Source organism: Equus caballus, chromosome 29, assembly GCF_041296265.1.
Source record: "Equus caballus isolate H_3958 breed thoroughbred chromosome 29, TB-T2T, whole genome shotgun sequence".
Classification (NCBI taxonomy): domain Eukaryota; kingdom Metazoa; phylum Chordata; class Mammalia; order Perissodactyla; family Equidae; genus Equus; species Equus caballus.
Genome location: NC_091712.1, coordinates 39,223,897 through 39,238,178, shown reverse-complemented (window position 1 = coordinate 39,238,178; position 14,282 = coordinate 39,223,897). Strand labels below are relative to the sequence as shown.

Genomic DNA, 14,282 nt, shown 5'->3' with positions numbered 1-14,282 from the left:
GTTTTGACCAGGTAACTGGCATCTAAGTGGAGATATTGTGTAGGTGGTGGACAAACAACTCATTTGGGGAGTTGTGCTGTAATGGGGAGGGGAGAATATCAGGCAGCAGCTGGAAGGAGTTGTGGGGGGCTGGAGAGTTGAGCTACTTTTATAGACTTTATTTTTTAGGGCAGTTCACAGAAAACTTGAGTGGTAGGTACAGAGATTTCCCATTTACCCCCTGCCCCAGCACATGCACAGCCTCCCCCATTATTAACACCCCCCACCACATGGTACATTTGCTACAATTAATGAACCTACATTGACGCGCCATCATCACCTAGAGTCCATAGTTGACATCAGGGTTCACTCTTAGTGTTGTACATTCTATGGGTGTGGACAAATGTATAATGATGTGTATCCACCATTATAGTATCATGCAGAATAGTTTCACTGCCCTAAAAATCCTCTGTACTCTACCTGTTCATCTCTCCCTCCCCTCTAACCTCTGGCAATTAGTGAGTTTAAAAAAAATTATTTTGTTTGTTTTCTGAGAAGGGAGTTATTGTGGTATAGTGGTATGCTGATGAAAATGCTGAAGAGATAGAGAGAGAAGGAATGCTGGCACAAAGCTTTTGAGTACGAGAAAGCCCAGAGGATTTGTTGCATAGATGAAAGGATGAGCCTGAGACACCAGCACAGACAGTCCTTCCACTGTAACAGGTGGGAGATGCTGAATAATGGGTCAGAGGTAGGTCTCCCAGTAAATGTGCTGGTGGGAGAAGAGATAAATCTCTTCTGATTGCTTAATTTTCTCATCAAAATGAAAAGCAAGGTTGTCACCTGAGAGAGAGGGGAGGACAAGGACTGTTAGTGGAGAAGTCACGTTCAAGTTTTATTGAGCAACTATTATGTGCCAGTCACCATTTTTTGGATCGAGGAAAACAGTAGTGAACAAAATCATGTCCTCGCTTTCACAGATTTACATTCTAGTAGATATGAGAAGGTGTGAGAGGTGAGAGCGAGTATTAGTCAGTTTTGCTGCAGTGATGAATGACTCCAAAGTCTCAATGGCTTATAACAAAAAAAGTTTGATTCTCACTCATGCTGCATGTCAACTGAGGATCATCTGCAGCTCTGCCATGGGCTGTGGCCCTGCTCCAGGCTGAGGGTAGATTAAAACTCAGCTCCATCTTGGTCTTCTCATTCTCAGATCTCAGCTAGAAAATCAGCCCCTGTTTGGCACGTGCCAGTCTTATGCCACAGGAATCGAGCAGGAGAGCTTGCAGAAACATGCAATAGCTCTTAGAGGTTTTTTGGTGCAGTGGCCACATTCCATTGGCCAAAGCAAGTCATAGGCCCAGCATGACACCAATGGGATGGGGAGGTAAATTCCTCCTGCTGAAGGCATTGCAACTCGCAAGAAAGAGAGCAGGCAGAGATGTAGAACCCTCCAACAAGAAAGAGGGTCTTTTTCTATTCTCACTCTGTCTAGCCACAGCTTTAATTATTTTGAGTGAAGCAATCAGATTATTGCAGTTGTCCAAGCAAGATAATGGTGGCTAGGGGGCCGGCCCCATGGCCAGTGGTTAAGTTTGCGTGCTCCACTGCGGCAGCCCAGGGTTTCGCCGGTTGGGATCCTGGGCGCGGACATGGCGTCAGGCCACGTTGAGGCAGCGTCCCACATGCCACAGCCAGAAGGACCTGCAACTAAGATATACAGCTATGTACGGGGGCGGATTTGGGGAGATAAAGCAGAAAAAAAAAAAAAAGATTGGCAACAGTTGTTAGCTCAGGTGCCAATCTTAAAAAAAAAAAAAAAAAGCATGGTGCTGGCTGTAAAAGAAAAAAAAAGATAATGGTGGCTAGGTCTGAGGGGACAGAAGTGGGGACAGTGAGAAGCACCCACTCTGAGGATCTCTTTTAAAAGTAGAGCCCACAGAATAAAAATAAAATAAAACATTTTACATCAAAAACCCAGTAACTATGATGATTTAGTTTCCTGTTTTGTATTCTTGTTCTTCTGTTCGTTTGCATACGCTTCTTCCTCCCTCCAGCCCATCAGGATGAAATGTAAGACCTTATACTTTTGGTGAAGAAAAGAGACATTCACACATGTAACCTGCTTAGGAACCATGACACTGTTACACAGGGAAGTTCACAAGAAGAGAATGGACGCTGATTGCATCCACATTAATGGACAGCAAAGTCAAGTCTGGAGTCAGTTTCTGAAGTCACAGGGACTGGAATTAACTTGGGGGGTCACAGTTCAATAAGTGTTTATTGGAATAAATGTTTATTGGAATGACTAACTCCTTGGACTGATGGAGTGGGAAGTAGAGGGCCAAGAACGAGGCTGGTGGCATCCATTTTGCGCTGCCGTTTTCCATGTGGAGTTGTGGGTCAAGAATGCCAGTGATATGAGTGCCTTCTGATTGACAATGACGGTAATGAATAGGCAAGTGTTGCTTTGGACATTTGGTTCCTGCCTCATCTTTGGGCCCTACCTAAGCCCTTCTAGACAGGCTTGTATTCTGGTTACTTAACCCAGTTTTTAAAGCATGAAAACACTCTTCTTTTTTTAAAAAGAATTATATTAAATGTGGAAACTCAATTTTAAAATTGACAAAAGCAGAATCACTCTAGTTGAAGTGGGTGTGGAGGACCCAAAGGTCTCCAACCCAGCCTTTCCCTACCTGCTCTGGTGGTCTCAAAGTGCCATCACAGATCCCTAGACTCAGTAGGACCATTTAAAAATATAGCATGGGTGATTCACTCCATGAAGAATGCAGAAGCAGTTGCTTGACTGTCAACTGATAGATACCTCAGATTAGAATATACTATTGAAACAGCATGCCCAATTCAAAGAAGCAGGCTTGTTAGGAGATAAGAAGGAATATTGCAGTAGGTCAAAAAGATGTCTATGTGAAAATTAATCACCCTGAAAATAGAAGCATCCAGGAAATATTTGGATGAAGATTTTAAAAAACACATTCCTAATATGAATTGCAGAAGATGGAGGCCAGATACATTCTGATGAAGGAATGTTTTTAGAATTTTCATTATTCAAAAGAAGGTTTGAATGAGATAAATGGTGTAATTACCATCCTCTACGTCAGTGGTTCTCAAACTTGAGAATGCATCAGAATCACCCAGAGGGCTTGTTAAAACACAGATCACTGGGTCCCATCCCCAGTGTTTCTGGTTCCCTATATGTGGCATTTGCTGGACCAGAGAATTTGCATTTCTAACAAGTTCCCAGGTGCTGCTGATGCAACTGGCCTGGAAACTACACTTGAAGAATCTTTTCTCTATGTAATTCTAACAAAGAAGAAAAATTGGATAACGGTAGAAGTAGCAGGAATTTGGGGGGAAAGTGGCAACTTTTCTATTTATTTTCTTAGAACTTTTGATAACCATAGAGGGAAAGACTGGAAGTAATCAGACATATACATTTACCTTTAGAAAGGAATGTTGCAAAAAGTTCATAAAAAGACAGATAAAATTAGATGGCATAAGACGTGGAGAGGAAAGATGGCATGAGAAAGTTGGAAGGCTAAAACACTTAATTTCTGATGGTATTGTTGCAAAGAATGATGCCAGAAAGGAAGGAAATTAAATGACTAAACAAGGAATTCTGCAACACTAGGATTTCAAAAGTACATGATAGAAAAAAAGAAAAAGCAAACAATGGTGATTATGAGGCACAGCTTTGTAGAACAGAGTTAGAAAAGCTAAAATTCAAATTGGGCTGAGGTTTGAAAGAAGAAAAAGAGAATTACACCCAAAACAGCATTGTAATGAATAGTTAATAGTACAGAACAGACAAGGAGCCTAATTCTCATCTTGCTTTTGTTTTTTTGTTTTTATTTTTGTCAAGGAAGAAAGCTTTTTGTATTTTTAAGAGGAAGAGATAGTTAAAGAGTAGTTAACAACTCTTAATGAGGTAAAATCTCCTGGAGTACAGCAAGAATTAGTAAATAAAATTTCAAAGCAGTGTCAGAGATCTTTAACAAATCATAGCTGGTTCTCTAACAATATGATGATGTCATCTGCCATTGAAATAATGTCTTATTTCCATTTATTTCATTTTCTTGTCTTACTGCTTAGTCAGAACTTTCCAAAACAATATTTAACGACAGTGATGAGAGTGGACATCTGTGTCCACTTCCTAAATTTTCATGAGAGAGTTTATTATTTCATCATTTAATGTAATATTTTATTATTTTTAAATAATTTTTACAGATTTAGTTACTTTTCCCTACTCCCATTTTATTTGGAAGAATTTTTGGTATATTTTTTTGTCCTTTCTAAATGAATGTGATTTTTTTTTAACATAGCTATCACAATATCATCTAATACACAGACCTAGACAGTGAGTGGACCAAAAACTGTTCATTTGAGCACCTACAGATGTTCAACTGAGAGAAGATGGGCTATGATATAGTCTAAAAGTATATCTCAAAGCTTTTTAAGGGTTATCATGTGGAAGAGGGGTTATTCTTATTCTAAAAAGGCCCCCAAAATAGAACAGGCGCTCAAGGGCAGAAGCTGCAACAATATGGATTTCACTTCTACATAAAGAATTTTCCAGACGTCACAACTGTCCAGATATGGACAGTTTCTGGATAATGAGTTTCTGGCCACTGGAAGTATAGGGTAGAAATTGCTACCTTCTCTCCCCTGGCACTGCCTTTTCCCCAGCATGAGTACCAGATTGATAAGATGGTAAGAGTCTAGCAGACATTGTCTATGGTCTGTGTTTCTGTGGCAGCCAGGCAGTGTGTCAAGGGCTGTCTCCAGTCTCTGCCTTGAAAAGGTTCAAGGCAGGTCACTCCCACAGAGGGCTGGGCAAGTGTCTGTTCTGCACATCCAATTCTCCCCATGTAGGTTGCAAGGTCTGAACGTGGGCTTAAGTCTCAGATCTACCACCCTCTCCAACCCAGCTTTACCATCAGCAAAGCCAGTATTTAATCTCTGTGTTCCTCCTTATTTGTGTTCTGATCATCAATTCCAACATGCGAGGTAGGAGGTGGAGGGGATGGTCTCCACACCAACAAGCAATTCTCAGACTCTTGTTGGGTGTCCTACAATTCAACACAATGCTGACACTATCTACCTGGAGATAGTGTCAGATCACACAGGTTAGGGTTCAATCCTATAAGACTGCCCACCTGCTTCAGATGCCAGTCACAAGCCCGGGTTGCTGCCTGTGCTTCTGATAAACCAGCAGCAAATTGGACGTTCCAATGATGACCTCCTTGGGTTTGTTTAATTTGCTACAATGGTTCACAGAACTCAGGGATACATTTTACTTAGTAGATCACTGGTTTAGGATAAAAGGATACAACTCAGGAAGAGCCAGATGGAAGAGACACATAGGGCAATGTATGGGGGAAGGTCACGGAGCTTCCATGTTCTCTCCAGGTGTGCCATTCTCCCTGCAACTCCATGTGTTCACTGAACCTGGAAGCTCTCTGAGCCCCATCCTTTTAGGGTTTTATGGAGGCTTCATTACCTAGGAGTGGTTGATTAAATCATCGGCCGTTGGTGACTGATTCAACCTCCAGCCCCTCTCTCCTTCCCGGAGGTCTGGCGGGTGGAACTGAAATTTCCAACCCTCAAATCACACAGTTGGCTCCCCTGGTTACCCGTCTCCATCCTTAGGGGCTTTCCACCTGTCACCTCATTAACATAACAAAAGACGCCCGTATCACTCTCATCACTTAGGAAATTCCAAGGGTTTTGGGACCTCTGTGCCAGAAATGGGGAGGAAGACCAAAAGTATATTTCTTATTATAAATTACAATATCACACTCCTTCTTTCATTTCTCAGCAGGTTCCGAACTCAGAAGGGAGAGAGATGAGATTAATTAGCACCCTGAAATCTCAACATTGTGGGTAGAATAGAAAAGACTTAAGCACTGAATAGGTTATGGGGCCTATAGTTTCTTCCAACCCTAAGATTATATGACTCTATAATGACTGTTCAATTCCGTTCCCTTCTCTCATTCAAGAAAGCATAGAGGCGTGCAGGAGAGTCACTTCATGGCTTTGACAGGAGGACGACCCAAATCAGGTTTGAAGAAGCTGTCTCAGATCTGCTTTCCTTTCTGGGATCATGTTCCGTTCCAGACAAACAAAATGTCTCTTCTTAGAGCGGGGAAAACCAACTATCATAGAAGAGGGAAACAAATTAAATTCTGTTTTTCAACTTTTTTGTACTAGAGAGAAACTGTGTTTTTGCTTAAAGAAGTCAGATATAAAGGAAATGAAAAAAAGGAAGGAAGGATACACGTGAAAAAAACAAGAAATTCACTAGCAATTCTGGTTCTCTTTCTTTGAAGGTCACAATTACAGATATTTTGATAAAGACATCCTCTTTAATGTTTGTGGTCTTTTCACATGATGGGGGAGACACAGTTGGCGCTGTTTAGTCAGAAAGCTGCCATCTTATCTTGAAACGTGGCAGAAGACAGAAGGTGGGGGAAACAGAAGAAAAAGTTTTTCATTTTCCCCAAGGTCACTTCATCATTTTTCTAACCACACACATAGGCGTACTCCACACTTTTCATCTTGATTCTTATGCTCCCTGTTAGGAAACAATCCTCTAGTTTAAGAATGTGAGTTTTAGACAATGAGAGTGGACTGTGGAGAATCGTTATTTGGAGTTATTAGACAAAAAAAAAAAAAAACTTGAAACGCAGTCTGAATTCAAGTAGGATCATAAATAAACCATTGAATAAATCTATAATCCATTGAGTTTGTAATTGAATATTTAAGAAATGGTAGCAGATGATTTCTGGAAGTTTTTATTGCAAAAGACGTTTTTATGTAAGATACTTAATAGTATGTATGTGGCCTGTACACCAAATCCTAGAGCTTGGAAATAAATTACCTTCTGAAATGAAAATTAACAGGGGAGTGCAAGCTCCCATAGAAGAAAAATTGGAGATCATTGCGTGAGTGTCTGAGAATCTAGGTACACATGTCCAGCGAAGAAAATGTATAAGAAGCCGGTAGAGTTAAATTATGAATGTAATTTTTAAAAACTTAAATATGATAAATTTTTGGTTACCTGTTAAAAGAAAGTGTTAATAGGGGCTTCCCAGTGGCAGAGTGGTTAGATTCCCGCACTTCACTTTGGCGGCCTGGGGCTCACCTGTTTGGATCCTGGGCGTGGACCTACACACCATTCATCAAGCCATGCTGTGGTGACATCCTACATAGAAGAATTAGAAGGACTTACAACTAGGCTATACAACTAGGTACTGGGGCTTTGTGGAGAAAAGAAAAAAAGAGGAAGATTGGCAACAGATGTTAGCTCAGGGCCAATCTTCCTCACCAAAAAGCATTAAAAAAAAAAGAGAGAGAGACGGTGCTAACAGAAGGAAGATCATCTCTGTCCAGAGAGTTTCTGAAAGGAAGCCCAAAGTGCAAGACTTTGCCATCCAAGGAGAGAGTGCTCGATTCAGCCAATGTGCATGCTTCCTTTGTAGATGAGAATGTACACAGATGATGTTGTAGGAGTCAGTTCAAGACAACTTGGTCACTGATTCGCCTTGCCTTATCCTCCTAGGTTCCAAATGTCTCTCTTCTAGACCTCCTCTCCTTTCCTCTTCCTTAAAAGGAAATCAGAAGTAGCTCCTCAGAGGTAGAGGAGTCTTAACATCATCTAGTCCATGATTTGAAATGATGGTGTCCTGGCACGCTGGTGGGTCTTTATCTGCGGTGTGGAGTGTGGCAAGTAGTTACAATGATCCCAGCATTCACCAGTTTCATAAATTAGAATACAGTTATCCTTACAACTTCATTCCAACTGACCTGTGTGAGGCTATTCTTTTGAGAGAACAGTGAGTGAAACTGTAGCTGGTACCCATTCCTGGACATCTGTCTGGGGTGTATTTTGGTGTGCTTCACGTGTGCCGTGACATATCCACTTCAGTAACCCATATGATGCACTTGGGGTTCCTCCACCCAGAGTCCCCTTTGTGCACCTCATACCCATTTGCAAGTTCCCTTTCTGTATTCAGCTCAGAGCTGAGTTATATACACAGTGCAAATAAGTTACTACTGCTGCTGATGAAATCTTGGAAAGTTGGAATGTGTGCACACAGTCCTAAAATGGCAATAGCAGTATAGGCCATTTTAATAGCACCAGAAACAATGTAAAGACCTACTGCCTGCCCACCAGAAGAGCTCAGAGGTGAGAGTCCTCAGCTCTCTTCTGTTAGTTCCCAAATATTTCCAATACCTAAATATTTCCAACACCTCTATCTTTGACATTTTTAAAATTAGATCAAAAGTCTCCCAACTTTATGTTGTCTATAAGAAACCCACTTTAAGTAGAAAGACACATATAGGTTAAAGGTAAGTGGATGAAGAAAAATACACCATGCTAACGCTAATCAAAAAAAAGCAGGCGTAGCTAGATTAATTTCAGATACAGCAGACTTCAAAGCAAGGAAAGTTATCAGGGATAAAGAAGGACATTACATAAGGATAAAGGGGTCAATTCTCCAAGAAGACATAACAATTCTTAACACGTAAGCACCTAACAACAGCATCAAACTACATGAGGCAAAAACTTATAGAAGTGCAAAGTGAATAAAATGAATCCACTATTATAGTTGGATATGTTACGACTCTTCTCTCAGAAAGGGACAGATTCCACAGGCAGAAAATCAGTCAGGACACAGTTGAACTTAACACTTCAATCAACTGTAATGGATTTGTAGACCACTTCCTTTAACAACAGCAGAATACACATTTTTCTCAAGCTGACATGAGATATTCACCAAAATAGACCACATTCTGGGTCATAAAACACACTCTAACAAATTTAAAAGAAGAGAAACAATACCATATCTTCTGTCAGACCACAATGAAATTAAACCAGAAATCAATAACAAAAAATATAACTGGAAATTCTCCAAACAGTGGAGATTGAAGAACACGCTTCTAAATAGCACGAGTCAAAACAGAAATCTCAAAGAAAGGTAAAAATATTTTGAACTAAATGAAAATGAAAACACAACTTATCAAAATTTGTGGGATGCAGAGAAAGCAGTGCTTACAGAGACATTTATAACATTGAATGAATATATTAGAAAAGAAGAAAGATCTAAAATCAATCATTTAAGTTCCCACATTCGGAACCTAGAGAAAGAAGAGCAACTTAAACCCAAAGTAAGCGGAAGAAAAGAGAGTAGAAATCAATAAAACTGAAAACAGGAAATCAATAGAGAAAATTAATGAAACCAAAAGCTCGTTCTTGAAAAGATCAATAAAATCAAATCTAGCCAGCCTAACTGAGAAAAAAATAGAGAAGACAAAAATGAAATGAAAAGGGGGACATCACTACAGATCCCATGGATATTAAAATGATAATAAAGGAATATTATGAACAATTCTATGCCCACAAATTGTATAGCCTAGATAAAATGGGCCACTTCCTTGAAAGACACAATGTGCCAAAACTCAAGGTTACAAAACTAAACATACTCTTACCATACAATCCAGCAATCGTGCTCTGTAGTACTTATCCAAAGGAGTTGAAAAGCTATGTCCACACAAAAACCTGCACAGATATTTATAGCAATTTTATTCATAATTGCCCAAACTTAGAAGCAACCAAGGTGTCCTCCAGTAGGTGAATGGATAAGTAAACTGTGGTCTATCCAGTCAGTGGAATATTATTCAGCACTGAAAAGAAACGAGCTATCGAGCCATGAAAAGACATGGAAGAACCTTACAGGCATATTACTAACTGAAAGAAGCCACCATGAAAAGGTTATATACGTTATATTCCAGCTATATGACATTCTGGAAAAGGCAAAACTATAGAAAACGGTAAAAAGATCTGTGGTTGTCAGGAGTTATTGGGGAGGATGAATAGGGAGAGCACAGAGGATTTTTAGGGCAGTGAAACTACCCGTATGATACTATAATGATGGCTATATATCATTATACACTTGTCCAAATCCATAGAATTCTCCAGAATATTTTTAGGGTTTATTTCCCACTCTCTGCAGCTCATATGTCTTACAGAGGCTTCCAGCAGGCTAGCCATTTCTTGCTCATCTGACCTGATTATCAAAATATCAAAATGTGATGTTCTGCAGGATGCCTGGACTATCCAGATCTCTTCAAACATGATGACAGAGGGTGGGAGAGTTAACCTGGTGCAAAACTGTAAATGTAGATTGTTGTCTTTTGCAACTAGTTCTGATTGAAATAAGACTGAATTCATTGGCAAAACCATATTGCCACACGTTATGTACCCAAGGCTGCATTAATCGCTCTGGCAAAAATACCATATTTCCAAACAGTGGAGATTGAACAACACGCTTCTAAATAGCACATGAGTCAAAACAGAAATCTCAAAAGAAAGGTAAAAATATTTTGAACTAAATGAAAATGAAAACACAACTTATCAAAATTTGTGGGATGCAGAGAAAGCAGTGCTTACAGAGACATTTATAACATTGAGCTGCAACAGGAGTGTCTACCTGCTTGACTTTATGGTACTCTACTGTTATTTTTCAGGATCTATCTGATGTTTTCCGAGGTGAGCCTGGTGAATTTAATGGAAATGTGATGGGGACCACCACCCTGCATTATTTAGATGACCATTAGTCCACAAACTATGCCCCAAGGACCAAATCTGACCCACTGCCTGTTTTTGCACAGCCTGCAAGCTCAGAATGGTTTTTACATTTTTTAATGGTTGGGGAAAAAAATCAAAAGAAGAGTAATATTTTGTGATACAATGAAATTATATGAAACAAATTCCAGCGTCCATAAGTAAAGTTTTACTCAAACTCAGAAATATTTCATTTACATATTATCTGTAGCTGCTTTTGTTTTACTAAAGCAAAGCCAAATGACTGCACTAGAAACTGGATGGCCTGCAAAGCCTAAAATATTGACCAAGTCCTGCTTTAGATCCTAAGTGTGGCACCAGTCTTTGCCATTCTTCCAAGTTCTTGGAGCACAGTATTGTTTTTTATTTTCTCTCTTGAATTGGGAAGAGGGAGCTTCGGAAACTTCCATTTGGCCTTTCTGACTATCACAGCCCCCACCCACCGGCCAAGGAACCATGGTAGGGCTTTGCCAATTCTCAAGTATGTCGATCTCAATTACACATTCAGAAACTGGGGAAACAAACTACTGGGTGGGTCCACGTAAGCTGGACCTTGGCCAGGACTCCATTTATTATCTGACCTCTTATTCCCCAACTTGAACAAAGGGCCATGATAACCCTTCAGGTCTCCAGGTATCAATGTCAACAATAATCCTCAAACTTTTTTATTATTTCTCTTTCCCCAGCACAGTTGCCTGAGTAAAGGGCCTCAGGTCCCTTGGGTGAAGGACCAGGGGGAATTATTATGATGTGTACTTGTAGTGGTGTTACAGAGTCCTTCCTCCTGGGGAACTTGGCTCCTCTTCCATCAATGGATTCTGCGTCTGACAACTGGCTCAGGTCTGGAAGTGGGGCAAAAGATCATGACTTTTTATTGGGATGACTTCCCTCAGCCTCCTGGTCCACCATCCTTCACTTTTTTCTGATGGTCCAAGCTGAGTAGAGTCCTTGTTAGCTGCCCAGCTAGGCTTGCTGACAGCAAGGGTGATGATACCCCCATAACAGAGGCCAGGGGCTAGCTCTTAATCACCAGAACACAGGGGATGGGGGGGATGCGTGAGAGGGGTGCAATTATCATCACGAGCAGCAGGGTGTTGAAGTGACAGTCACACAGGCCTGACTTGCACAATTATGGAGATGGTTGTTGGAATACGGCAGTGCTAGGGGCAGAGTCCCTGTCTGGGTTATGCTGCTGCTCAACCCTAACTAGAGGCTAATGGCTGGAGGCAAGTAGGAGAGGATTTTCTCTTGTGGAAAAAAGAAATCTTTACATTATCTTAAAACAAGGGGACAAGCTGGCAGGGCATAGTTTTCAGTGTTCTCCACCCTCCCACTTACTCAGGAGATGAGAACCGCTTTGTAAGCCTTGAGGGAATTTCTCTGGCTTTCAAACTTGACTTTCAGTTGCTTGTTAAAGGCCCACAGCTTGTTATTTTCTGTTTGCAAAATGTCGATGGAACTTAGTGGTAGACATTCGCTGTTGCTCTGGTCTGAATGTTTGTGTCCTTGGCCCAAATGTACGTGTTAGAATCTTAACACCCAAGGCGATGGCATTAGGAGGTGGGGCCTTTGGGAAGTGATTAGATCATGAGAGTGGAGCCCTCATGAGCGAGCTTAGTGCCCTTATAAAGAGATCCCAGAGAGCTCCCTCATCCCTTCCTCCGTGTGAGGACACAGCAAGAAGACAGCCTCTGTAAACCAGGAGGTGGGCCCTCACCAGACACTGAATCTGCGGGCATCTTGATCTTGGACTTCCAGCCTCCAGAACTGTGAGAAATATATTTCTGTTGTTTATAAGCCACCCAGCTTGTGGTACTTTGTTATAGTCACTCAAATGAACTAAGACACTATCCAATCCCATTGTCCTTATAGCTCCCATTTCCTTGAACTTCCCAAACACCTAATACCCCACACCAGCTATTGCATTCCTTTCTACTGGTGTGCCATCCCAATTCATCTAGAAAGTTCTCTAAAATTATGACTCTGTTCATTTCCATTTAAGTTTGCTGTCTTTTCTCAGTCTTGCCATCCAAGCCTCATACCATGTTTTCAGCTGGGTCTGTTATCAGATGTACCACATCCACTGAGACCTTCGCACTAATTTTGGGCACAGGTAGCCCAGGTTTTACCTCTGTTCTGCCACCATATCTCCCCTTAAATCTCTGCTGTAAGATCCTATTTGTAGAGGCCATTGCTTCATTGTATTTTAAAAATTCATGGCAATATATTTGGTCCCCAGACTCGTCTGTTCCACCACAATATTTTCCTTGGGTAATTGTATTTTCTTCCTTTTTTTCTTGGTATAACTTTGTATTGATCTGTGTGGACTACATTTTCCATTTTTGTAGAAATTTCAATGAGTCAAATCCCTCCTAAACAAGCTATTTGCAGGCAGCTTGGGTAGGGAATATCCTGGGGGCGTGGTCCAGAGTAGCAGAAATTCTTAGGCACGGGGAGTGTGTGCCTATTCTTTTCTTTCAGCCTTTATTTCTCTCCATTGGCAGCCGCAAGGATACTCACAAGGCAGTTTCTCTCCTCTACCTTGCCTCAGTTACAGAGAGCTTCCTTCAAAAGTGCGTTCTTCATCCACCCCATCTCCTCTGCTTCTCCTCTGTGTCATTTCTACTGGTTCAAACAAGGGAATCTTGGTGTTGCTCACAGTGTAAGCCTCTTATCTGGAGAGCTGTGTTCTTCTGGTGTCTGAGCTGTTCGGCTGCTGTCTTTCTTTCCCTGCGTATGGCAGCCCTGCCCCAGAGTCCAGAGTCATGATGCATCCTGGTCAAAGATGGAGTTTGCACTTCCGCTGCTGATCCTATCTGTGGCTTTAGGTGACGTCTGAGAAGATACAAAGAGCAATGCCAAAGCTACCTTTCCCTTTTAAAACTGGAGGGCTCATTCGGCCTTGGCTTTGAGACTCAAAGTCAAATAAAGTCCTTAACTTTCTTAACCATAACACATACTGATCTTGGATGAGTTTCTAAGAAATTGGGCTCAGAAATTCCACGATGGAGCTCAATAAAATTTAAGGAAGCATCCAACAATTTTAAGTCCTGCTGCAATGATGTTGGAAATAAGATGTTATCTCAGCCTTATGAGTATTTTTCACTACGTAGAGATGGCATCCCAGTGAGTTTGGTCTGTGTTCATGTTTGATTAGGGGAATAAGGTGTAGAGTCTAGGAGAACAGGTCTGAGAAGCAGGAAGCTCTGGGATCACGTATTTAGAACCTGGGGCGAATAATTTCTCCAAATTGCCATGGCTTCATCTATAAATGAGGGTGATGACACCTACCTCATAGGGCTCCTCTGAGGAATAAACTAGATAATGTATGTATATCACTTGGCCCAGAGCCTGGTACATAGAAAGTGCTTGAAAAATGGCATCGTTTGTCAGATTGGGAAGAACAGGGGAGTTCTAATGGGAGTATGGAGACGAAACCGTAGACTAACGGAGATGCATCTGGTAATAGCATCTCTGTCCTGGTCACTATTAGAACTGCCTTCCCGTCAGGAGGCAGCTTATTATATTAAACAGCCCACTAAACTCAGGCAGAGTCAGACAGACGTGAGTTCTCAGCACAGTTCAACCGTTTACTAATTGTGTGACTTTAGCAAACTACTTGACCTCTCTGAGCTTCAGTTTCCCGTTCATCATAACA

General features: G+C 41.2%; 1 protein-coding gene across 1 annotated transcript in view; it reads right to left on the bottom strand.

The window, feature by feature from the left end:
- Positions 1-14,282, bottom strand: part of IL2RA (interleukin 2 receptor subunit alpha) — an 80,457-nt gene that overhangs the window by 64,274 nt on the left and 1,901 nt on the right. The gene's annotated exons all lie outside the window — the stretch shown is intronic.